Here is a 25,813-nt window from a genome sequence, read left to right on the forward strand (position 1 = left end):
CTATGATATGGGATATCAAAGATCAACTTCCAAGCCATGCATTTCATGTTTTAGGATTTTTTAAAAGTTTATATAATCACATTGGAAATAGATTTAAGTAATTCCATGAAAAGTTTGGCCACGCTTCTAAAAGAAGAAAGATTTATTGGGGGGGGGGGGTGCATAAAAAAGCCCATCCAGTTTTATGTCACTCAGGATCATCATGTTCTTTGATAACAGAATACCAACCAAGCTTGAGATCTGCATCTACACTTCAATTTTTTTTACTCTTAAATTTCTTTCTGGCTTATCAATACCACTACCAAAAGGCTTAGGAAGGTCTGCAAAAGCTGCATCTTTCACTGTTGCTCCAAGTGAAAACTTAATTGTTCATGGCCATTGCAAGAATCAAGCTATGCCTGCAGGTTAGTGATAAATTCTTCTGCAGAGCCAAGCAAAGTAGGGAATATATGCAAATAGTATCATCTGGAAGAGTAAAGTGCCGAATTATATTATACATATTATGCACATAACTTAATTTCATTTATGTCTTAAATTGAATGGCCTCATCAAAACGAGAAATACTATACCTGAATTTCATGCAATATGGGTCAATTTAAAGATTCTTAATATTAACCGTGTCCTTGGCAAATTTCTTTCTGTCATTTGGATCAAAGGCATGTATTTGAAACATTTTCCATGGCTGTTCTTCAGCTAGAACAGTAGTGTTTTCATAGGAAGCAAGTGCTAATGCCATGGTAATTGTTCAGGAGGGAAAATGTATTACAATCTCAGAATTAAATTCGGTGAACAATTATTTCATTCTTTCCTCTGGCTGTGCTTTTATTTATTGATTTGTACAATTCCAAAGTATTTGACAACAAAACCAATTACAGAGCAACAAAACAATGGTGTAGCATGAATGATGACAACTGGGAGTTATGCACAAAGTTCTGAATTATTCAAATTAAAAATTGAGAAATACATCAATAATAATTTTAAATGCAATCTTCAAACAAGGAAATAAGCAACATGGGGGTTGATTATTAAGATTTGTTTTAATGTCAGTAATTAGTTTCATTTTTTTGGTAATATTTTTTGCCTCTTAGGCTTATAACTGGCTATTAGTGGTGACCAGCAAGATGAAAATTATAGATGCCACAACATTAAAATCATTCTTTTCCTCATAGCTAGTTATATTCAGATTTATAGATGATTTAAGGTACAATCTCATGGAGATGCTATCCCCATGAAAATGTTGCTGTTTAGCTCATATAATCAAGATATTTTGAGAGCAGAGAAAGAAAGGGGGTTAACAATGCAAAGGGATAAAGTAAGTTGGATGAGAATATTTTGAGTTTTAAGAGGGGGCACCTGAAACTCCTTGGCACATTCAGCTCACCCACCCCTCTGTTCTGCTTGCCTGCACAATCATCCCCCTCCCTGCCCAGCAACATCCCCCATGTCACCCTTTAAAACCAGTCACCTGGCCTGGCTAGGGTCCAATTCAAGACATATCTGGGGACTTCAGGGAGCCAGAAGACTTTGGCGTGGAGCCAGGAGACTTTGGGGGTGGAGCCAGGAGGAAGGTTGTAAAGTATAATTGAACTCCAAAGAGAGTTCTGGCCATCACATTTAAAAGGATGGCATGCCTTTTAAATGCCTTCTCTCCATTGGAAATAATGAAGGATAGGGGCACCTTCTGTGGGGGCTTATAGAATCAGTCCCCCTGGTGCAATGTTTTTAACACTTGGAGGATGTTTTGAGGAATGGCACTGGATGATATGCTGAAAATTTGGGGCCTCTACCTCAAATGGCAGCTCCCCCAGATACCCATGGATCAATTATCCATTATACCCTATGCCTGAATCAGTCTCCATAGAGAATAATGGAGTGCCCAGCAGATATTTCCCTCCCTCCTGCCACTTTCTGATGACCCTGAAATGGGGGGCCCCCTCCAAACCGGGGATCCCCTGCAAAAATCTTATGTAAGAATATGCAGAAAAATAGACAACAAGAACTACAAAGACTAACGGGTTGTGAAGTTACCTCTAAGGTAAAATACCTAGGGGTAGAGATAACAATGAAAAATATTGATTTGTTTAAGAACAATTATGAAAAGCTATGGCGTAAAATAGAAGAAGATATGCTAAAGTGGAACAAGCTCAATTTGTCACTGTTGGGTAGAATAGCTGCAGTAAAAATGAATATTTTACCAAGGATTATGTATCTGTTTCAAACCATCCCCATTGTGAAAGATGCTAAGCAATTTGATAAATGGCGAAGAAAAATTTCGGAATTCGTGTGGGCCGGGAGGAAACCTAGAATTAAAATGAAAGTCCTGATAGATGCGAAAGAGAGAGGTGGATTCCAATTACCAGATTTGAAACTGTATCATGAAGCAATTTGTTTAGTATGGTTAAAAGAATGGATAACGTTATTAAATAAAAAACTTCTAATGTTAGAAGGCCATGGAAAAAAATTCGGCTGGCATGCATATTTGTACTATGAAAAAAAGAAGATGGACGGTCTTTTCTCTCACCATTATATAAGGAGTAGCTTATTAAATGTGTGGATAAAGTACAAGAAATATGGTGATGAGAGGAGACCTTTATGGATAGTGCCGGCTGAAGTGATAAAGTTAACGGCCAAAACAGTCAAGGAAAAACAACTATCATACAACCAGTTACTAAAAATACAAAGCGGGAAAATAGAATTGAAAACTGCAGAAGAACTAAACTATAAATATGATTGGTTTCAAATGCAACAAATAAAAAGTTTGATGGAGAATGATATCAAAGCTGAAGGAATAAGGAAAGAACAAACAGAAATGGAAAGAGTTCTGCTTGGAGATAATGAGAAATTAATTTCAAAAGTGTACAAATTACTTTTACAATGGGCTACAGAAGATGAAGTAGTGAAATCTCAAATGATAAAATGGGCAATTAATGTAAATAAAGAAATAAAGATGGAATCTTGGGAATATCTGTGGAAAAATTCCATGAAACTCGCAACATGTCATAGTATTAAAGAGAACTGTTTTAAGATGATGTATAGATGGTATATGACTCCAAAAAAATTAGCAAAGATGAACAATAAGATGCCAGATAGGTGCTGGAAATGTAAAAAGCATGAAGGTTCTTTCTACCATATGTGGTGGACTTGTGAAAGAGCTAAAATGTTTTGGCAAATGATTCAACAAGAGATATCTAAGATCCTGGGATATGAATTCAATAAAGAGGCAGAGACTTTTCTGCTGGGATTACAAATGGAAAAATTTCCAAAAGAAGATAGAACATTAATATGGTACTTGCTCTCAGCTGCTAGGACATTGTATGCGCAGTTGTGGAAGCAAGAAAAAATACCAGAAAAATGGGACTGGATTATGAAAGTTATGTCATGGAGTGAAATGGACAAATTAACAAGAAAATTAAGAGACTGTGATTTAGAACTTTTTAACCAAGAGTGGAAGAAATTCAGAAGATATATAGAGAAAGAGTGGAAAATAAAAGGACATTGGACAATTTTTGAGGATTAAGATTTTTAAGATAACAATATAACTCTTGAAGGGGGTTCTTCTTCCCTATGTTTCTTTTTTGTTTCGTTTTTTTTCTTGATAGTTAAGGGTACCTTTAATATCTGTTTTTTTAAAGAAAATAACACTGGCGGGGGTCAAGTAATTGGGGGAGGGGTGGGAGAAAGTAAGATGTGGGGTAGAATGATGGTTTTTTTCTTAATATATATTAAGCTTTTTATAAGTTGTAGTTATAGTTCTACTACCATATGTTACTAATAAAATTGTTTATTCACATTGAAAAAAAAAAAACAAACCGGGGATCCCCTGCTCCCACCTGGGGATTAAGTAACACAACAAGAGACCCACATTGGTAGGTAGCAAGAAAATAAAGCACAAAGCTTCCGTGATAACCAGCCTCAGACACCAAAGAAACAATAACAATATTATCAAAAGCTTAGTGTATTCTATGTAACATAAAGCACAGACACAACTCAATAATTTAGGAAACAGAACATCCCAAAGTAGCCATCATAAATCAAGTCCAATTTTTAAAGCAGTCCAATGCAGTTTCCTTGATGAAAGGTCTGATGTAGCCCTGGAGAAGAATGATGAGTGATGTTGCTCACAGTGACTTGAAGTTTGGAGACTTGAATTTCTTGGCATTCATACCCTTATATCTGAAATTGATTACTTGATGCTTGAAGAAGCAATTGTGAAACAAAGCAATAGTACATCTTTGTTGCAATAATTGGACTGCTGGCTGCCTTAAAATTTGAATCTACTTGGACATCACTCATCATTCTTCTCCATGGCTACATCAGACCTTGCATCAAGGGTGGTGGGGAGAGAGCTGAGACATGAGGAGCAGTCTCCCTATGTCTCAGCTGTTTACCCACTTTTTTTTCCAGTCCATTTAAGCCAGGGTAGTTTAATGGGACTGAAAAAGAAAATGAGGGGAAAAACTCACACATGAGGAGCAGTCTCCCTGTGTCTCAGCTGTTGCCTCAATATTTTTTGGCAGTCCTTTTAAACAAGCCCCAAAACAGCTGCATGGCAGGGACACCTCTTTACTGCACAGATGTTTTGGGTCTTTCTTCTGCAATATGTTTAAAGGACTGCACAGGATAGTTCAAAATAGTTGAGCAGAGAAGATACCATCCCCACCAATCAGATGTTTTTGTGGCTTTCATGGGGAACAGTAGGCAGGGGTTTAAAGGGACTCTGAGTCTTTTTAAACCCCTGCTGTCTACTCCATCCACAAACCACTATGAACTGCATGGACTGCTCTAAAAGTTCATAGAAGTTTGTGACATTAGACCCATCACAAACTTCTTTTGCGAACCACAAACAAGGCAAAATTCATGATGAATTTGGGTTCGTGCCCATCCCTATGAGAAAGTCCCTGGGCATGATAGGCATATGATGTTACATAGCTAAAATTAAAGCCTGTGACCAACAGAAAATAAAGAGGACAAAATGACTTATGAAAGTGTGGGGAAAACTGATCAACCATTTTCATTCTTGTATAATGCAACACATTCCATAATAAGGTCGCCTTTTGATATTGTGTGTGTGTGTGCATATTTGTTTGTTTATTCAAAGAGCAATGTGCATTATGATGGTGTTAGGGTAATTTTTAACTCCTGTTACCATTCTGGTCCTCTGCTATCAAAGGAAAATACTTAGTAAAAGGTGAATGAGGAGCAGTTGATGAAATCGCCAAATCAGTCCCCAAAGTTTTGTTTTTCTTTTTTATGGCTTACTTTGGAATCTGTTTGGTGAAGTATGTATTTGGGCAGTGACTAATTACCTCTGGGACTGGCCAGTTCCTTGATGGGTGAGCTTCTTGCAACTCTACATACACTGTCTTGAAGTTCATGATTAAAGTAAGACAAGATATAAATGTGCTAAATGAAATAAAAATATGAAAGATCAAATTAGACAAGATGATAGGAAGTTAATTATTAGATCTCAGTGGCAATTTTTAGAAGTAAAATGCAGCTATGCATTGCTCCAATTTATAGCAGGACCATGGTATCTCTGTGTTAATTATTCTAACACTGAACAATTTCATCTATGAAAACAGATACTCCCTCTTTTATGTAGCAATATCCCAGGATTGAGGGAAAGGCAGTGATTCCCTCCCTCAATGATAAGAATAAAAATAGGAAAGGGAGAAAGAGACTACAGAATTAAAACAACAAAAGAAGCAGAAAAGCTTTAACCATAGAGTTTTGGGGATTCCTGGAACATTGTCATGACATGTGTAGTCTTTATGATCATCTGGTCAGAAGGGACATTCTAGCATAATGGGATGCCATAAGATACTTTACCTTTCCCCCCAATGCTTCTGGAGGTTTTCAATGATTTCATGGCAGCCCTAGGCTAAGGCATCACTGTGCAGGCTTCTTGCCTGATTAATACTTTGCAGCAATAACACATTTTTCTTTAAATAATGACTTTCTATTATATTTCTATGCAATAACAAAATAGAATAAATTAAATGCAATTTCTTTATGTAACAGTGAAAGAAAGAAGAACAAAGTAAAGTTTAGCACAGTACTTACTACTGCGTAATGGAGCAACAACACCACCACCCAACTTCCTTATATTAATGGCTTATCTTTAAAAACATTGAAAACTTCAGGATGGACAACCTGTAAAACAGATGAATGAAAGGCAGAACTCAACAAAGGCAGGGAAATGATTGCACTGCTCCATATTTATATGGGATCCAGACATTCCCCAACAGGACAATAATTGGTTGAAACACTATGTTTAGTTAGTTTATTAAGCTGTGCCTTGCCAGAGACGGAGCACATTGCGGAGACCTCTGGAAGAGAGCAGAGTGCGCTTCAAGGGTGAGGCTTGGCAGCTGGGGGAATTGCTGAAAACTTTTGAGTTTGTGTGAAGGGCTGAAGATGATTGGGGCTGATTGATTAGAGTGGCTGTGCTGCCCACCCTCTTGGCATTATTAAGCTGTGTCTTGCCAGTGGCACGAGCTGAAGGGCGAGAGCTAAAGGGCTCTTGGCCTGTGGCTCTTAGCCTGGGGGCTGTGTAAGGACCAGGAACCCAGATCCCTATTTCCTTGTGTTCCCAATAAGGTAAGTAGACTCTCCAGGCGGGGAGCCACATAAACAGGGTTTAAAAAGAGACTGCATATTTTAAAAAAGCTATCATGAAGGTAGAATGCCAGCAGGGGGGGTGGGGGCTTTCCAGTGTTTTGCATTGAGTGTCACATGTATGACTATCTGCCCACAGGACAGAAGTCTTGGATGTGTGCTCGATGCAAGGAGCTCCTGGACCTCAGGGAATGAGTTCGTACCCTTGAGGCTGAGGTGACTGACCTGGAGAAACAGAGACAGTCAGTTAGGCACTCACAGAAGACTCTCAAGGACGTGTTAGTTGAGCCCCGATCTGAATGTGGCAGCCCCGTTGCTGCCAGGGAGCATGAGGGTTGAGGATAAGGGGAATGCACCATCAGAAGGGACCTCTTCTTCGGTTGGTGAACGGGAATCCTTTTGCACCAAGGAACCATCCCTGGGCGGGGAGAGAGGGAGGGTCTTGGTAGTTGGTGATTCGATCCTTAGGCAAGTAGACAGCTGGGTGGCAAAACCGCATACTGACCGTATGGTGACTTGCCTGCCTGGTGCAAAGGTAGCGGACATTACGCATGTAGTAGATAGGCTGATAGACAGTGCTGGGGAGAAGCCAGTGGTCGTGGTGCATGTTGGCACCAATGATGTGGGGAAATGCAGTCGTGAGGTCCTGGAGGAAAATTTTAGGCTGCTAGGTGGGAGACTTAAGGCCAGGACCTCCAAGGTAGCCTTCTCAGAAGTGCTACCTGTTCCACGTGCAGGGCTGGAGTGACAGGCACAAATTAGAAGTCTCAATGTCTGGATGAGACAATGGTGCAGGGAGGAAGGGTTTAAGTTTGTTAGGCACTGGGATGCTTTCTGGAACAAGCAGGAGCTATACAAAAAAGACGGTCTCCACTTGTCCCTGGATGGAACCAGGCTGCTGGCACTTAAAATCAAAAAGATGGCAGAGCAGTTTTTAAACTAAATCTAGGGGGAAAGCTGACAGGAGATGAAATGTCTCTGGTTTGGGAAGACTCATCTCAAAGAGATGAAGGGTTAGCTGATACTTTTCTACCGGGTAATGGAACAGAGTCATCCACTGAGATGGTGACAAACAGAATGGACTGCCTGCCAGAGTCTCAAGGCGGCAGGAGGAAGGCGGCGGGTTTAGCTTGCCTAGGAAATTATAGATGTTTGTACGCAGATGCTAGAAGTCTTCGAAGTAAAATTGGTGAGTTGGAATGTTTAGTGTGGAGAGAAAACATAGACGTTGTGGGAATTTCAGAAACTTGGTGGAATGAGGAGAATCAGTGGGACATGGTGATTCCTGGATATAAGTTATACCGGAAGGATAGGGAGGGAAGGGTTGGAGGTGGGGTGGCTCTGTATGTCAGAGAGAGCATACGGTCCAGTAAGACTGAGGTCAGAGAATTAGACTCCCTTATAGAAATGCATTGGGTTCAAATAGAGGGCCCAAAATGCAATTTAACTATGGGAGTGTCACGGGCTGGGTCCGGGTCAGGCAAAGTCCAGGGGCAGTGCAAGGTCTGTAGCTGGTGAGCAAAGAGGGTCCAAGGCGCCAAAACCGAATCACAGTCCAGGTATCGCAGGTCAGAGGTTCAGAAGCTGAAGTCAGGGGGTCCAGAAGCCAAAGTCAAAAGCCGAAGTGGATGCTAGAACGTCAGGTAAGTGACTAGTTGCTTCCACAAAGCCTCCGCCCAAAGCCCACAGCTATATAGCCCTCTGCTGTCTGTTGCCCATTTGGGCTAATTGCTGGCTCAGAGAGGCAGCCAGGATCCTGCTGAGACTCAAGCATCCTCACTCCTAGAAGGGCCAGAATCCTTTCAAAACTCAGGGCTCAGGGAGCATCTTGCTCGTGAGCGTGCCGCCCTCCTCCGATCCCTGAGGTCCTGACGAAGGCAGTCACGCACATGAGCCACCCGAGAGGGCGAGGCAGGGGGGCTTGGATCTTCTCCAGCAGTAAGCAGGGGGACTGGTGCAGGTGGCAGGGGCACAGTTTCTTCTGCAGGCTCAGCTTCTTCTGCAGGGTCCCCAGCACCCATGACAGGGAGTTTGTTATCACCCACCAAATCAAAAGACAGAGGACGACTAAACTATGATGGAAGACTTAAAGATGGTGGCTAGACAAAAAAACTGTGTCGTCATAGGTGATTTTAACTACCCGTAGATTGATTGGGTCAATATGTGTTCTGGTCGAGAGAAAGAGACTGAGTTTCTAGATGCTCTCAATGACTGTGCTATGGAGCAGGTGGTCATAGAACCTACCAGGGATGGGGTGATCCTGGATTTGGTCCTAAGTAATGCCCAAGACCTGGTGAGAAGTGTAAAAGTGATCGCACCGCTTGGGAGCAGTGACCATAACGTTATTGATTTCACTATTTGTATAAATAGGGACTTGCCCCAAAAGACCAGCACAACCACGTTTAACTTAAAAGGAGTAAATTCTCTGAACTGTGGAGGCATGTGAAGAGGAAACTGAAAGGAAAGGAAAATGCAGTCAAAACCCTTGGGGAAGCTTGGAGGCTATTTAAAACTACAATCCTAGAAGCACAGATAAAATATATATCACAAGTTAGGAAAGGTACAAACAGCTATAAGAGAAGACCTGCATGGTTACCAACAAAGTAATGGAAGCTGTGAAAGGTAAGAAGGACTCCTTTAAGCGGTGGAAAGCTAGTCCAAGTGAAATTAATAAAAGGGAACACAGGCAATGGCAAATCAAATGCAAGACTGTGATCAGGCAGGCAAAAAGGGACTATGAGGAGCATATTGCAAAAAACATAAAAACCAACAATAAAAATTTCTTCAAATATATTAGAAGCAGGAAACCAGCCAGGGAGGCAGTGGGGCCCTTGGATGACCAAGGGGTCAAAGGATTACTGAAGAAGAATAGGGAAATGGCTGAGAAGCTAAATGAATTTATGCCTCTGTCTTCACTGTGGAAGATGAGAAGTGTTTGCCTGCTCCGGAACCACTTCTATTGGAAGGGGTGTTGAAAGACCTGAGCCAGATTGAGGTGACAAGAGAGGAGGTCCTACAACTGATGGATGAATTGAAAACTAATAAGTCATCAGGTCTGGATGGCATACATCCAAAAGTTCTGAAAGAACTCAAAGTTGAACTTGTGGATCTTTTAACAAAAATATGTAATCTTTCATTTAAATCTGCCTCCGTCCCTGAGGACTGGAAGGTAGCAAATGTCACCCCCATCTTTAAAAAGGGTTCCAGAGGAGATCCGGGTAACTACAGGCCAGTCAGTCTGACTTCAATACTGGGAAAGTTGGTAGAAACCATTATCAAGGATGAATGAGTAGGCACATTGATGAACACGAGTTATTGAGGAAGACTCAGCATGGGTTCTGTAAGGGAAGATCTTGACTCACTAATCTGTTACAGTTCTTTGAGGGGGTGAACAAACATGTGGACAAAGGAGACCCAATAGATATTGTTTACCTTGACTTCCAGAAAGCTTTTGATAAAGTTCCTCATCAAAGGCTCCTTAGTAAGCTCGAGAGTCATGGAGTAAAAGGACAGGTCCTCTTGTGGATCAAAAACTGGCTAATTAATAGGAAGCAGAGAGTGAGTATAAATGGGCAGTCTTCGCAGTGGAGGACAGTAAGCAGTGGGGTGTCGCAGGGCTCAGTACTGGGTCCCATGCTCTTTAACTTGTTCATAAATGATTTGGAGTTGAGAGTAAGCAGTGAAGTGGCCAAGTTTGCGGATGACACTAAATTGTTCAGGGTGCTTAGAACCAGAGAGGATTGTGAGGAACTCCAAAGGGATCTGTTGTGGCTGGGTGAGTGGGCGTCAATGTGGCAGATGAGGTTTAATGTGGCCAAGTGCAAAGTAATGCACATTGGGGCCAAGAATCCCAGCTGCAAATACAAGTTGATGGGGTGTGAACTGGCAGAAACTGACCAAGAGAGAGATCTTGGGGTCGTGGTAGATAACTCACTGAAAATGTCAAGACAGTGTGTGATTGCAATAAAAAAGGCCAACGCCATGCTGGGAATTATTAGGAAGGGAATTGAAAACAAATCAGCCAGTATTATAATGCCCCTGTATAAATTGATGATACGGTCTCATTTGGAATACTGTGTGCAGTTCTGGTCACCGCACCTCAAAAAGGATATTATAGCATTTGAGAAAGTGTAGAAAAGGGCAACTAGAATGATTACAGGTTTGAACACTTTCCCTATGAAGAAAGGTTAAAACGCTTGGGGCTCTTTAGCTTGGAGAAACGTCGACTGCAGGGTGACATGTTAGAGGTTTACAAGATTATGCATGGGATGCAGAAGGTAGAGAAAGAAGTACTTTCCTCCCTTTCTCACAATACAAGAACTCTTGGGCATTCAATGAAATTGCTGAGCAGTCGGATTAGAATGGATAAAATTAGGTACTTCTTCACCCAAAGGGTGATTTACATGTGGAATTCACTGCCACAGGAGGTGGTGGCAGCTACAAGCATAGCCAGCTTCAAGAGGGGGTTAGATAAAAATATGGAGCAGAGGTCCATCAGTGGCTATTAGCCACAGTGTGCATATATTTGTGTGTGTGTGTATATATATAATTTTTTGGCCACTGTGTGATACAGAGTGTTGGACTGGATGGGCCATTGGCCTGATCCAACATGGTTTTTCTCATGTTCTTAGTTTAGTTTATTTGATTTGTATCCTGCCCTCTCTGACAAGTGGGCTCAAATCCTTTCAGCTCAATTCTTTGGGTAGTGACATGGATATGTACTGGTTGGACAATGTGACTTTTTGTCTATTCCATTTTCTGTGGACTTACTCTCTACCTTTGCCTCCCTCACTCAATATACTGCTCTCTTCATAGAGCTGAAGCAGAAATAGTGAAGCATCAGAATGCAGAGAATCACAACCTTCCCTCAATATGTCTGAATTTTATTAATTTTCCAATTTTGATTGTGTACAGTAACTGTTTTAAAGAGTAAGATGTATTTTATTTTTATTCTAGTCTTAATCCAAGCATGCATGCCTTATTTTTAATTATTATGCCTACAATTGAAAATATAACTTCATTAAAAAAAATTATCATTGTACTGTGATATTTATTTTAAAAAATGCTTAAGTAGTTATGTTTTAGAATGAAGTATCTACATTAATAAATCTATTACTTGGGCTAGATATCAGATCTAGCACAAGAGAATGAACATATGAACACATTAAGCTGCCTTATACTGAATCAGACCATTGGTCCATCACAGTTGGTATTGTCTACTCAGACTGGCAGTGGCTCTCCAGGGTCTTATTCAGAGGTAAGTTATCCCATTTCACTTGTATGGATTAAACAACACACATTATAAGGGGGGAAGATTAGTCCCAGGGCATCCAAGGTTTAAATAAGTCATAAAAATCAGCCTGGGTATGGTTGCCCTCAAAGGTCGGAATGAAGAGACTGACAACATAGATTTTTGGTAAAATGGGCCTTTTATTGAACATAACCAAACTGTAACTAGCACGGCAAGGGTTACCAGAAACCGGACAAGCCCCGGGGTCATCCCACGACCCTTCCTTGTCCCTGTATGAGTGAGCCACTCTGCCCCTGACATGAGCCACAGGTTTGGCTCATGACAGGCCGGCCAGGCCAGATCATCCTATCCCACACTGGCATAATCACCCAGGAAGAGCCAGTCTTGTGGGGAGGGATCGCACAACCAGCATTCTGCAACATTGAGCCGTGGAGCCCATCTGCCACCCCTGCCGATCGCTTGCACCCAACTGGTGCGGTGCCCTGGGTGCTCCTCTGGGCTTCCGTAACAACTTGCTCATTCTGCCAATACTTAACCAACTGCTACCAACTATCCCTCTCTAACAAGCAGTACAAGGTAGGCAAAAAACACCTCACCACCAGCCAATCAGGTGAACATGAAAAAATTCCTACCTGGCCCCTAATAAGGCGAACGGTTAAACCTGTACTGCTGAAGGGTGGGTGGGTGGGCCAAGAGCCACAAAATGACTGCGTGGCTCAGGGCAGGGCCAGGACTCTTATAGACCCAGTGCTCCACCCTCTACTAAACCCTGGATGCCCGGGAAAGAGTGAGCAGTCTCCTCCTCCTCCTCCAAGGAGGCAACCGCGGCCCCCCCACCTATGGCCGCTGTTGCGGCGTGGCGGGGAATGAGCCGAATTGCTTTCACTCAGCCAAACCCTACCTTATGGAGTTACTTACTGTAATGATAAAACAGAAGAGTAACCACATATAGTTCTCTGAGTTCTAGGAAGCAGGTTAGGTTAAAAGGCAATAAATAATAAACATTCCAACTTGTTTCTTTATTGCAACATATAGGGCCTTAAGTTGAATTGAACACTATAAAATCTTTTACAAAACCTGTATCTATGATAGTTCGTGGGCCATGGAAGATGAAAATCAATATCTCCCCCCCTTTATTGTAATATACAAGAAGCACTTTAAAATCTCTCTCTCAGATTTTAAATTAAACCTTCTGCATTAAATCTTTAGAAAATACTCAAGAGAACAAGAATATTTTTTCTTTGATGGGCATTCAATAAGTACTGACCCTAGAGCAGATTTGTAACATAAATTATTATAATTTAGAAAGAGAAAAATTAAGGAAAATCCTAGTATTCTTCAGCAGCCATGTTCACCTCACAAAAATAATTTAAAGGAGGCATAAGTGCAAAAATATTAGGCTGAAAAGATTAATGAGTTGCATTCATTTATTCACGTCTTCAAGAAAACCTTGGTATGTGGTTGACAACAACAGATATATATGGTTTAATGAAAAAGGAGACCATTGGACAGAATTCTTGTAATTTATACTGTCAAATGTATCTTCAAGCACTCCTCATATCTTCAGCCTTGCTAGATGCTTTGCTACTGACCTTACTCTAATCTTCAGCTGAGAAAAGAAAATATCAGATTTTTGTAATCAACAAAAATAACAGATAAAAAAAATCACAGGCTTCTCCTGCTAAAGGCTTTGAAGGTTGTACATTTAAAAAAGTAACCCCAAGAGTTAAAAGTGACTAGAAGGTTTTAAGACACTGATGGTCCCAAGTGGATGGTGGTGACAATAATAAATATTGACAATTGGAAGCCAGAGCTTTATTTTTTGTTTGTTTGTTTTGCAGTCTAGTTGCTATAAATTTTATGTACTATATATGAAATTATTAGAAAATCAGAAACATGGAACCTTCAATTGGAGCCACCTGCAATACACAACAGCCCCACACATTCACTGCACGTGTGGGGAAGGAAGCTGTACTCATCCATCACCTCTGTGCAATCACCTGGTCATCTGCAGGGTGCTATTATATGGGAAGTGATTATGCATAAGCCCCATCCCTCTGATCATCTTTTCAGACATTGCTGACCATAGGGAAGAAGGATGTGAACAGCCCATGTCCTCTGCATGGTAGCCACTGCAGACAACCACGTGATCACGTGGAGTCCAAGGGGAGAGCCAGAAGGCTCATGTCCATTCTCTCTCCCCATACATTCAGGGAACATGTGGGGCTGTCTAGACTAACATGCAGAAAATAGAAATAGGAAGTGGATGACACCTCCATCCATTTGCTAAATTTTATTTTAAAAGTTTGTAATATGGGAGGGTGGGGAATGAAGAAATGGTTCTGGCTCTAATCCTCTGTTATTCTGTTGAAAATCACTAAGAAAAACACCCCTGGATAGAAAGATGCTAGTGACCCAGTGAGCCCCTGATTATTCCTGTTCTAAGAACCACTCATTTAGGATGAGGTTCTATGATTGATTTCTTAGGGGACACATAAGCAACAGATAACCCTTTCTTCACATTAGTACAACACTCTAATGGAACTGACCAGGAGAGAGGAAGAACATAGATAGGGCAAAAAGAGATTTATTGGTACTAACCTCCAGCTTCCAAGTTGCTGAGAACATGTGCTAGCAATGATTTATAATGGCTTAGAGCACCATCTAGCTTCCAGTGTACCTTTCCCAGTGAACATAAGACCAGAGAAACAGTCACAGAAAATGCTTCAATAGGTTGAACTGCTTTCAAAAATTTGCTGAAATAAGACTGCACAACTTTTATACAGCATATTTCCTGTGTTCCAAATACTTAACATAGATTCTCTCAGCAATCATTACAACAGTCCCTAAAGGTAGACCAGAATTAACAGAAAGAAAGAAAGAAAGAAAGAAAGAAAGAAAGAAAGAAAGAAAGAAAGAAAGAAAGAAAGAAAGAAAGAAAGAAAGAAAGAAAGAAAGAAAGAAAGAAAGAAAGAAAGATAATGTTATGGAAGTAACATAGTTTTTACTTTTATGCATAGACCTATGCCTGCCTATTCCAGCCAACTGTAACATGGGACAGAAACAGACCTAGTTCCTACATTTTGCCCCAGGTCCTAGCAGGGCTCACTGCAGAAGACAGGTGAGACACTAATGATGAAATTATACAAAAGAACTGTGCCGCAGCAATACTTCTGAGTGGAGAGCAAGTCTGCCTTTTATATGGAATAATACTACTTCATTTTAAATTATTTATTAGCATATATCAATTCTATCGAAACATATAAATAAATAATTGTGCAGAGTCATAATAATGTCATTTATCACATTCTCTATATTATACATTTACAGTCTCCACAAAACATACTATCAATCTTCCAAAAATTAATAATGCATGAGCTGTATTTCCCCTATCTTCCTCCTACAAATATTAATCTATTTAATCTCATCTCATTAATTCTATCCATAGGACATGAATCTTTCCCTTTCCCTTCCAGTATTGCAGGAATTTCCCCATTGTATCCATTTCCTGCATATATCTATTCCTTCTCTAAACTTTAACATATGCTATCTTGAAGCAAAGCTATGCACTCTTCACTCTTAAAATCCCATCATAGTGGATTTTTTTTTTTTTTTGTCTTTTCCGGTATTGCACTCTTAACCCCATTCCAGCCACTATTAAACAATGCAATAGTTCTCTTTCTTGCCTTCTTCCTAAACTCCTTAAAAATCCCCAAATAATGATACAGATCTGGAGGGACAATAATCTCTTATGTCTCATTGAGGTATATTTATGCTGCCCAGTCCCCATATGATAGATTGCCTTTGGTCAATGCCCCTTCATCTAGGTTGTTCAGGAACTCACCATTTTATCTTTTACTTTCAGCCCAATACTTCACTGTTCAACCATGAGAAGGTTAACCAGAGCCCTACCCACATAATGCAGGTAATTGATTATCCCCTTCCTCTCTGTTCCATATTGGATTATTTGAATTTAATTAAATTTTCTGGGATACTCTGCATATCCGTGTGCTGAAGACCCCTCTCAGACCCATCTTGCTTGGAAAATTCACATTATCTAAATTCTTCTCCAAAAAAATGCTACAGAGTCAGTTTCCTAAGAGACAGATTTGACAGGGATGAGCCAGCTGACCAGCATCTGATGAACCTCTAGAGTAAACAATCCCTATATTCTTGAGAACCCAGAGTCTTTTTAGACCATTTTTATTTGAAAGTCTACTTAATCATCAGTATATCCAGTACCATCCAATAAAATGCCATTTTTTTAAAAAAAAATGGCTTTTTCACCCAGTCACCCAACTTCACTACTTACTAAGCCTCTGTCCCACATGGCTTTTATCCATTTAGGCCTCATGATCTCCATGATTAACAGCATAGCATTTTCAGTGGTCTTGGGAAATTCCTTTTTCACCAACAGAAAAACTTATTGGGTCCAATTCAGCAGGTTTGCTTTCCACAAGACAGAAGCATAATCAAAACTGGAAGGTCAAAACAACAGAGGTGAGAAATTCAAAATAATCCCTAGAGACAAGATTCTTCTGATTAACAGATCCTGACTATAGACAATATTTTAAACTGATCTATGGCATCTGACACAGCATCACAATGTGCATGTTCTTACATGAGGGCATTTGAGACATATTTCATTGTTCCACAGATATGTCCCATACTTTAGTCTAAAAATTTATTTTAATGAAAGGCTTTCTCTTTTAAATTTGGCAATAAAATATTTGTAGCTGGTGTATAACTTTTCGTACTCACAGTATTTTAAATTGTATAAATCATTTTTAATTCTGGTAGATAATTAATTATAAAGGCAGCCCTCACCCACAGTTTGTGGAACAATTAAATAAAATGCAATCAGATAATGTATAGTCTGCCCTATTCCAGGGAAGGGCTCAGGGCAGATCACAACATTCTAAAAATAGCGATGTATTATAGCCCACTTTTCTCTACCTTAATGTCTCTCAAAGAGTTTTACAATTTCTTTCCATTCTTCTTCCCACAACAGGTACCTTTTGTGGATTGTAGGATTGAGAGAGTTCTGAAAGAACTATTACTAGCCCAAGGTCACCCAAGCAGGCTGCATGTGAGAGCCAGTTTGGTGTAGTGGTCAAGAGTGCAGACTCTTATCTTGCAGAACTGGGTTTGATTTCCCTCTCCTCCACTGGCACCTGCTGGAGTGGCCTTGGGTTAGCCCTAGCTCTGGCAGAGGTTGTCATTGAAAGGGCAGCTGCTGTGAGAGTCCTTTCAGCCCCACCCACCTCACAGGGTGTCTGTTGCTGAGCAGTAAGTTAAAGGAGATTGTGAGCCACTCTGAGACTGAGTGGAAGGTGGGATATAAATCCAATATCATTATCATCATCAGTCATGTGGATGAGTGGGGAATCGAACCCAGCTTTCCAGATTAGGATCTGACATTGTTAACCATTACACCATGCTTGCTCACATTAAATAGACTGCATGCTTCAGTGCAGACTACACTGATTTTGCACAATATTACAGTTTCCTCTTACTTTGTGGTAACAACAAACATAATTTACATTTTTTCTTCTTTTTGACTTTTCAGTGCAATTGGTTGGACCGACTATGTAAAACTGTTCAGTGACAGTTTTGCTCAGCACATTTCACAGCAAAAGCATTTATTTAGGGCTACATTTAGCGCATGGAGGAAGCAAATCGCCAACAAGTATTCTTGCATTTGAAACTCATTGGCTCAGAAGTAGGCTCTGCTGATTTCAATGGGCTTACTTTCAAACAGACAGGCTTAGCTTCATCACCTAAAGAGAATAATCACTGTGCAGCTGACACTTGTGAGTACATTTCTTTTGTCCCTTGTAAACTGTGGTGTATAGGAACAACAAGCTGGATCTTTCTCATCATGTCTCTGTGAGAAGAAAAGGTTATCTCAACTGCCACTTGGACAGTGGCACTGTGACAGCAAGGAGCCATCAGCTCTCTTTCTTATGTCAGGCTGGCAGATCAGAAATGGAGCTGTCAAACATCAAAAATGGAGACCATTGTCTTGACACACCAGATTAAAAGAAGTGCAGGCAGGAGGGCTGGAATTACTCACAAATAGGTCAAACTTCACATTTGGATCAGATAATTTTGAATTTCAGAAGGCATTGCCAGCTGGAGTATTCTGTGAGCATTCGAATAAGACTTCTTTATAGTAAGGATGAATGATTTGATATTATAGAGAAAATCATACTGGCAAAAGTAGGGAAAAAAGATGTATGTATAAGTGCTCGAATCTGAGATGTTAGTGGAAGAGAAGGCTTTTTTTGGCTTCATGCATTTTGACTGGAGCCGAGTTAACCAAATTCATCTGCTTAAGCAGCCTTACCTAATCTGACTCTCTGCCACAAGCATCTCATCCATACAGTCTGACATGTTCAAGTGGGCCTAAATTATAAGGCATTATTCTCTGGGACTACATCCCCCCCCACACACACACCTGGAAGGCTACGCTTACTCCTGCAATAACCTCCATGTAAGACAGAATTTTATGTCACATTTATATAACTTAAGGGATGAATAGCATAACTCATTCTCTAATGTGCATCTCCTGTGAATGAATTCAAGTGAATAGGCTAAGAGAGAAGCTTTATGGAGATTAAAAGATTATAGTCCTTCTGCAAGAAATAATTAAAAGGGAAGGAAGCTTAATTTCTGTAATGCTTAAAATGTAATAGGACTAAATAGAATCTTTGCATTTTTGTTTGCCAGACAAATGAATGCTATTATGTGGTGTGGCTAGTGGAGTATCAGTGTTACTTTGAATTAATATGCAAAAAGAAGAGAAATGTTCATTATTTGGTGACAGTCAAAATACATATTCTAGCCTGCCTCATTGCCTAGCAAATGAAGGTATGGTTTCTCCCCACCCCCACCCCTAGATTTCTATGTGTAATCAAACTCTAAAGCAATGTTACCAACATTAAGAATCTCAGGAATTTCCAGAGGCAGTGGTCTTGTGACATATTTTATATTCTTAAAAAATCTGAACCTTTATCCCAGTCATGGATTTGTAACTGCATTATGTCCTCTGTTAATTTCTACTGTATGGTAACACTGAAATGGTAATTACAATGGTACCACATGTGACTTAAATAAAATGTGTACACTGTCAGCTAAACAGCTAATCTTATGAGTCATCCAGGACATATGCTTCTTGTTCTCTTACATAATGGTATACTAGTGAGAGGCAAATTAGACTAGAATTTGGTCTGTAGGACAAATACAATGCTGGAAAGGTTTTTTTTTTTGGGGGGGGGGTTGCTTTTGTTTTAAATCAGTTATGGTGTAACAACTGTCATTTATTTTATTTTATTTTACTTATATCCCGCCCTCCCCATCGAAGTAGGCTCAGGGCGGCTCACAACATAAAAACATCACAATAGTTAAAACAATACATATTATAAAATAGCAGATTCCATAAAATTATACATTCAATAATTAAAATCAGCATTTCATTTTATTTCTTGCTAAGATCTAAGTATTATATCTTATTCAATTTTTTCAGTAGTGACAGCATTCCATCTACGATGTGGCTCCATGTTAATTAAAGGCCAGCTGGAAGAGGATAGTTTTGCAGGCCCTGCGGAACTGGCCAAGGTTCCGCAAGGCCTGCACTTCCTCTGGCAGTTGGTTCCAACAGTGGGGGACAGTGATCATAGAATCATAGAGTTGGAAGGTACCTCTAGGGTCATCTAGCCCAACCCCCTGCACAATGTGGGAAACTCACAAACACCTCCCCCCTAAATTCACAAGATCTTCATTGCTGTCGGATGGCCATCTAGCCTCCAAAAACCTCCAAGGTGTCATGCCTGCCCCTGACCCAGCACCTGCTAGCTCAGAGCAGGCGCCTTTAACAGCCCTGGACGTAAGTCCTGAGGAGGCAAGCCGGCAGCAGGAGCCACCTGGAACTGATCAGGCCATGCCGGGCCCCAGCTCATCCCCTCCTGAATCTCCACCACCTGTTAGCCGGCTCCGTGAAAGGAGACGGCAGGAGATTAGAAACAGAAGGAGTGAAGCACGCATGCGGGGGGAGAAGAGATCTAAGCCCGGCATACTAATGGGTTAACAAGCTAGCACAGTATATCTGCAATCCTGGCCCTTTGGCAAATTGTGCTGGCAACGAACGATCCTCCTGGGACGTGACCACGCTCTGCACCCTCTTGACTCCTGTGAGAACCCGCATATTTCTGACCCAGCTTGAACCTTGGACCTCGGAACTCTGGACTGTGACTTTGCTCTGTGGACTTGCTTTGGTAATTTGACTTCATTCGGCTTTGCTCTCTCTGGCTACCCGACCCCCGACATTCCTGCGTTTACGCTCTCTGTCTCATCCCTTGGCTCGGACTGATTTATGGTTTTAACTAATTAGACTGTTTAAGATAACGCCTGTGCTGCTCCCTGAAAACCTCAGCCGGCTGCAAGAGTTCTGGCTGACTGCCGGGATGCCAGCAGCCGTCTCCTACCCGAGGTTCGAGTCGTGACACAAGGAAGGAGAGCCCACCACCTCCCGAGCAAGCCTGTTCTACTGAGGAATCAATCTAACGGTCAGGAGGTTCTTCCTAATGTTGAGCCAGAAGCTCTTTTGATTTAATTTCAACTCATTGGTTCTGGTCCTACCTTCCAGAGCCACAGAAAATAATTCCACACCATACTATAGATGACAGCCCTTCAAGTACTTGATGGTGATCATATCACCTCTCAGCCGCCTCCTCTCCAGGCTAAACATCCCCAGCTCCTTCAACCTTTCTTCATAGGATTTGGTCTCCAGACCCCTCACCATCTTCATCGCCCTCCTCTGGACTCGTTCTAGCTTGTCTATATCTTTCTTAAAATGTGGTGCCCAAAACTGAACACAATACTCCAGGTGAGGTCTTACCAGATCAGGGTAAAGCAATACCATCACATCACATGATCTGGACACTATACTTCTGTTGATACAGCCCAAAATTGCATTTGCCTTTTTAGTCACCACATCACACTGTTGACTCATGTTCAGCATATGGTCCGCTAAGACCCCTAGATCCTTTCCCCACATACTACTGCTAAGACAAGTCTCCCCCAACCTATAACCATGCATTGGATTTTCCCTACCTAAATTCAGAACTTTACATTTATCCCTGTTAAAATTCATTTTATTGACTTTAGCCTAGTTTTCCAGCCTGTCAAGGTCATCTTAGATCCTGTTTCTGTCTTCTTCTGTGTTTGCAACCCCTCCCAATTTAGTATCATCTGCAAATTTAATAACCATTCCCTCTATTCCTTCATCCAAATCATTGATAAAGATGTTGAACAAAACAAGTCCCAGGACAGATCCTTGAGGCACTCCACTTGTCACTCCTCTCCAAGAGAATGAGGAACCATTCACAAGCACTCTTTGGGTTCAATCTGTCAACCAGTTACAGATCCACCTAACGGTAACAGGATCCAAACCACATTTTACCAACTTGTCAACAAGGATAGTATGTGGAACCTTATCAAAAGCCTTACTGAAATCAAGATAAACAATGTCTACAGCATTCCCTTGATCCAGCTAGGTAGTCACTTTCTCAAAAAAAAGAGATCAGGTCAATCTGGAACCCATGCTGACTCTTAATAATCACATCCATTCTCTCTAAATGTTCCAGGACTGACTGACTGATGATTTGTTCCAAAACTTTTCCAGGTATAGACATCAAGCTGATGGGTCGGTAGTTATCCGGATTGTTTTTTTCCCCCTTCTTGAAGATGGGGACAACATTCACCTGTCTCCAATCTTCTGGCACCTCTCCTGTTCTCCAAGAATTCTCAAAAATTATAGCTAGATTGAAAAGGCCCTTTCCCTGGTGACTTTCAGTTTGGCCTCCTTCGGCCCAGGCATTACCAAAAAGTTTTGAGAACCAGATTGGAGTACCCTCTGGGGACTATATGGGGAGAGACAGTCCCTAAGGTAGGCATATCCTTGTCCATATGGGGCTTTAAAGGTAATAACCAGCACCTTGTAATGAATCCGGTACACTATTGGCAGCCAGTGCAGTTCCCGCAGCTCCAGCTATATGTGCTCCCACTTAGGGAGCCCCAATAACAGCCTGGCCACCATGTTCTGCACTAGCTGTAGTTTCTGGGTTTGGCACAGGGGCAGCCCCATGTAGAGGGCATTACAGTAGTCCAACCTCGAGGTGACCATTGCATGGGTCACTGTTGCCAGGTTGTTGTGGTCCAGGAAGGGAACCAACTGCCTCTCCTGCCTAAGATGAAAAAAAGTGGATTTAGCAGTGGCTACTATCTGGGCCTCCATTGTCAGGGCAGGCTCCAGCAGTACCCCCAAGGGATTTCCCTTCCCAGACCACCCCAACTCAGGCAAAGGACCTCTGTATTCACTGGATTCAGCTTCAACCTACTCAGCCTGAGCCATCGTGCCACAGCCTGCAGTGCCAGATCTAGATTTTCTGGGACACAGTCAGGCCGTCCATTTATTAGTAGATAGAGTTGGGTGTCATCAGCATTTGGTGACAGCCCAACCCATATCTCCAGGTAATCTGGGCAAGGGGGTGCATGTAGATGTTGAACAACATTGGGGAGAGCACCGCCCCCTGTGGCACCCCACAGTTAAGTGAGTACCTCCGGGACAGGTCTCCCCCAATCGCCACCCTTTGTCCCCAACCATCAAGGAAAGAGGAAAGCCATTGCAAGGCCGACCCCTGAATCCCCGTGCCGGCGAGGCGGTAGGTCAGTAGCCGATGGTTGACCATATCGAACTCAGCCACTAGGTCTAACAGCATCAGCACCACTGAGCCATCTCAATCCAGATGCTGCTAGAGGTCTGTCCCATGACCTGGGCGAAAGCCAGATTGGTGGATGTCTAAAATGGAAGTGTCATGCAGAAAACTCTGTAACTTTAGCACCACTGCCCTCTCAATAATTTTACCCAAAAAAGGGAAATTCGAGACCGGACAGTAGTTTGCCAATTTGGCCGGATCTGATGTAGTTTTTTTCAAGAGGGGACGGACCACAGCCTCTTATCTGAACATACACATTTCTCACAATGGACAGTTCTGCACAATAGGGGGTTATGATATTTATTTAAAAATTACAAGCTAAAACTTGTCATGGGAGCAATACATAATCATAAGATTTCCACTCTCACCACTATTTGTGTGTGAATGGACATTATTTAAAATATTTATGTTGCACTTCATTTTTTTAAGACCCAAGGTGGCTAACAGCAGAAGAAGTTGTGAGGAGATAAAAACTTAATAGTCCATTACAAAAATTTTAAAATGTGCATATTGAAAAATACACTGATTAAAACACAGCCCAAATTTTTCAAAATGGTTTATGTTCCATTAAATAAACTGTGAAATAGAACTGTCTTGTGAGATGCATTCCAAAATGGTTATGAAAATATGTCCACTTCCATGCATTGAATACAGATTTTTTTTTTCTACACAATTAAATTAAGCAATTTTTCTTAAAGAAAATAGGTTGGCATCTTGGTGGCCCATTGTCCACAAGAACTAGGTCTTTATTTACCAAAGCATATAATCTTGCATGTCTCTCCATGTTCACATGATAAAAATCAGACTGCCTTCTTATCTGTCTTTGTAGAGAAGCACCACTAAGTTTTATAAAACTATTTGTTTTTTACTTTCCCCCCTCTTCTTCATGTATTTCAAACATTTCACAAACATATCAGGAGTCACAGTAGAACATTTATGCTGCTGTTTATGTACCATCAGTAACATTCTAAATTGTGTGTGTGTGTTTAGTCATTAAAAAGTTATTTTCTGGTACTGGTTATGGTTCTTATAAGCCCAGTGCTACTAGCACTGAGTGTTACTAGCATGAGGTACCATAATCCAGAGCTTTATGAAAACTTGCTTTAGAAGTTATAGATATATGTGAAAACATTTACTATCATGTGATATTGATTGTCATTTGAAACAAACTGACCGTTTCCTATCTTAGAAGTGAAGCAAAAATAAGTCTAACCAATACCTTATTGGGACATCAGCTTGAAACTTCATAAATGCTAAGTGCTGGTTCATGTACTCATGTTTCTACTTAATCATATAGGTTTAATTTCATATGCATGCTTACTTGATGCATCACAAATATAACACCCTGAATAGAATTTTCATATAAATTCAAATATGATAGCTTGTTTCCAGCCACATTTGGAAGATTTAAGAGCCCTTCATCTTCTTCAGAAGGTTACTTAGCTAATTCCCTCTTCTCACTTACAACCCTCATTATGCTGTTCCCAAGGGTTCAAGTATTATCAGGACCAAAATTTCTAGGGGCTCAGTAGGTTGTACAAGGACTGCAAAATTGGAAGAAAGCTAAAGAGTACTTAAGTTTTCTTTATTGTGCGGTTGGTACAGGCCAAGTCTTCACTGGAGTCAACTAACATATTCTGTTGTCTATATTAATTGTATAGTGATCAAATATAGAAGAATAAAGTGATGCAGATTATTTGAATCCCAGCATTTGTATTTAAAGCAATAACCAAGAGAAACATGGTGGAGAAGCAAGAAGGAGAGATGGTACAAAGAAAGGCCAGTGGAAAACAAAATTCAACCAAAAGAGTAATCCATTGTTGACTTGACTGTAATATCAATCAGTTTGTAACAAACAATATAGATCACTTAACTGAGACACAAATCTAGGAATATAGCCCAACAACAAAACTAGATGTCAACTTCATCCCTATATACTAAAATAAGTCTTACCTATAACATGGGGGGCATTGGATAAAATAATGCTAAGCAGAGTTGGAGACCAGATTGTCCCTTCAGCCAAAGGCCTAAAAGAGGCAATGGTAATACCGTTCTTAAAGAAACTGTCCTGGTTTATTAGCTGCTGACACCCAATCCTAGATGCCAACTGCCAACACCAGTTTCTGGAGTTAAACAAAAGTTATCAAAATCCTGCAGAGAAGCTAAGCCCTCCCTGAAAGTCAGATGATAGACTGCCATCAGCTCTGAGACTATACTCCAATGGCAATGAAGGCAGAGCCAACCTTCAAGCCTTTACAAGAGAGTAACAGTAAAACCAGCCCTGCAAGGTTGACTTGCAACACTGAAATTTAGAATAACAGCTTTAACCGTAGTAGAGCAGACAAGTCTATTGGACTTAGCTTTGAGATTTAAAGAGCAAAGACTTCACAACAGAGGTTAATAAAATAAACAATATATGTGCAAAATATTAAAAGACAAGACTTGTGGGGAGAGAAAAACAAAATAACATATTCTTCACCAGTTTAAATGTAGTGTATAGTTACCAAGAGTTCCAGCAGGCAGAAGGACAGTTCACAAAGTAGAAAAAAGCATTCAGCCAGGTACAGGATCTTGATGGCCAGCTACCACTGACATGATGGTGCATCAGAGGTTCAGGCCCTCTCTGAGCCATCTCTGTCATGATGGAATGCCAGAAAGCAACAGCCTCTGTATGAGCCTCACTGGTCACAGCATAGCTAAATGTATGCAAGGGACTGATTAGCTCCCGAGCCCTTGGAAACCAATCAGAGCCAAGTGGGTGATGTAATCACTTAGTTGCTAGGAGAACACAAGAGTCACATGACTACCAATGTCCTTGGCTCCCACATCTTCAGAGAACTAGGTTAAACTGAAAGGAATCTCTTAATTAGGAAGACTAGATTGTCAGCTGGTACCATCTCCCACAGATGCAACCATTTATCAGAAGGCCACATTCCAATCCAATTAGCCTTGTGAACACAGACAGTTGTTTTTGCAATCAAAGGCCTAGCTAAGAATCTTAAAGGAAGCCTGTTGACAAAAGTTAGAGTCAGACTTCAGAACCAAAGTTTGTCTGAACCCAAAAAGCACTACAGAAAACATTGGTGGATCCTTCTGATCCATCCAATTGCCACCCAGTTTTGAATCTTTCGTTCCTGGGTAAGGTAATTGAGAGAGCTGTAGCTGA

General features: G+C 41.0%; 1 long non-coding RNA gene across 1 annotated transcript in view; it reads right to left on the reverse strand.

Moving 5' to 3' along the window:
- Window positions 1-25,539, reverse strand: part of LOC132577194 (uncharacterized) — a 59,694-nt gene extending 34,155 nt beyond the window's left edge. The window contains exon 1 of the long non-coding RNA XR_009555799.1: window positions 25,152-25,539. This is a non-coding gene — a long non-coding RNA (uncharacterized LOC132577194). The remainder of the gene's footprint in view (window positions 1-25,151) is intronic.
- Window positions 25,540-25,813: the final 274 nt, after the last annotated feature.

This window comes from Heteronotia binoei, chromosome 9 (assembly GCF_032191835.1).
Source record: "Heteronotia binoei isolate CCM8104 ecotype False Entrance Well chromosome 9, APGP_CSIRO_Hbin_v1, whole genome shotgun sequence".
NCBI classification, from domain to species: domain Eukaryota; kingdom Metazoa; phylum Chordata; class Lepidosauria; order Squamata; family Gekkonidae; genus Heteronotia; species Heteronotia binoei.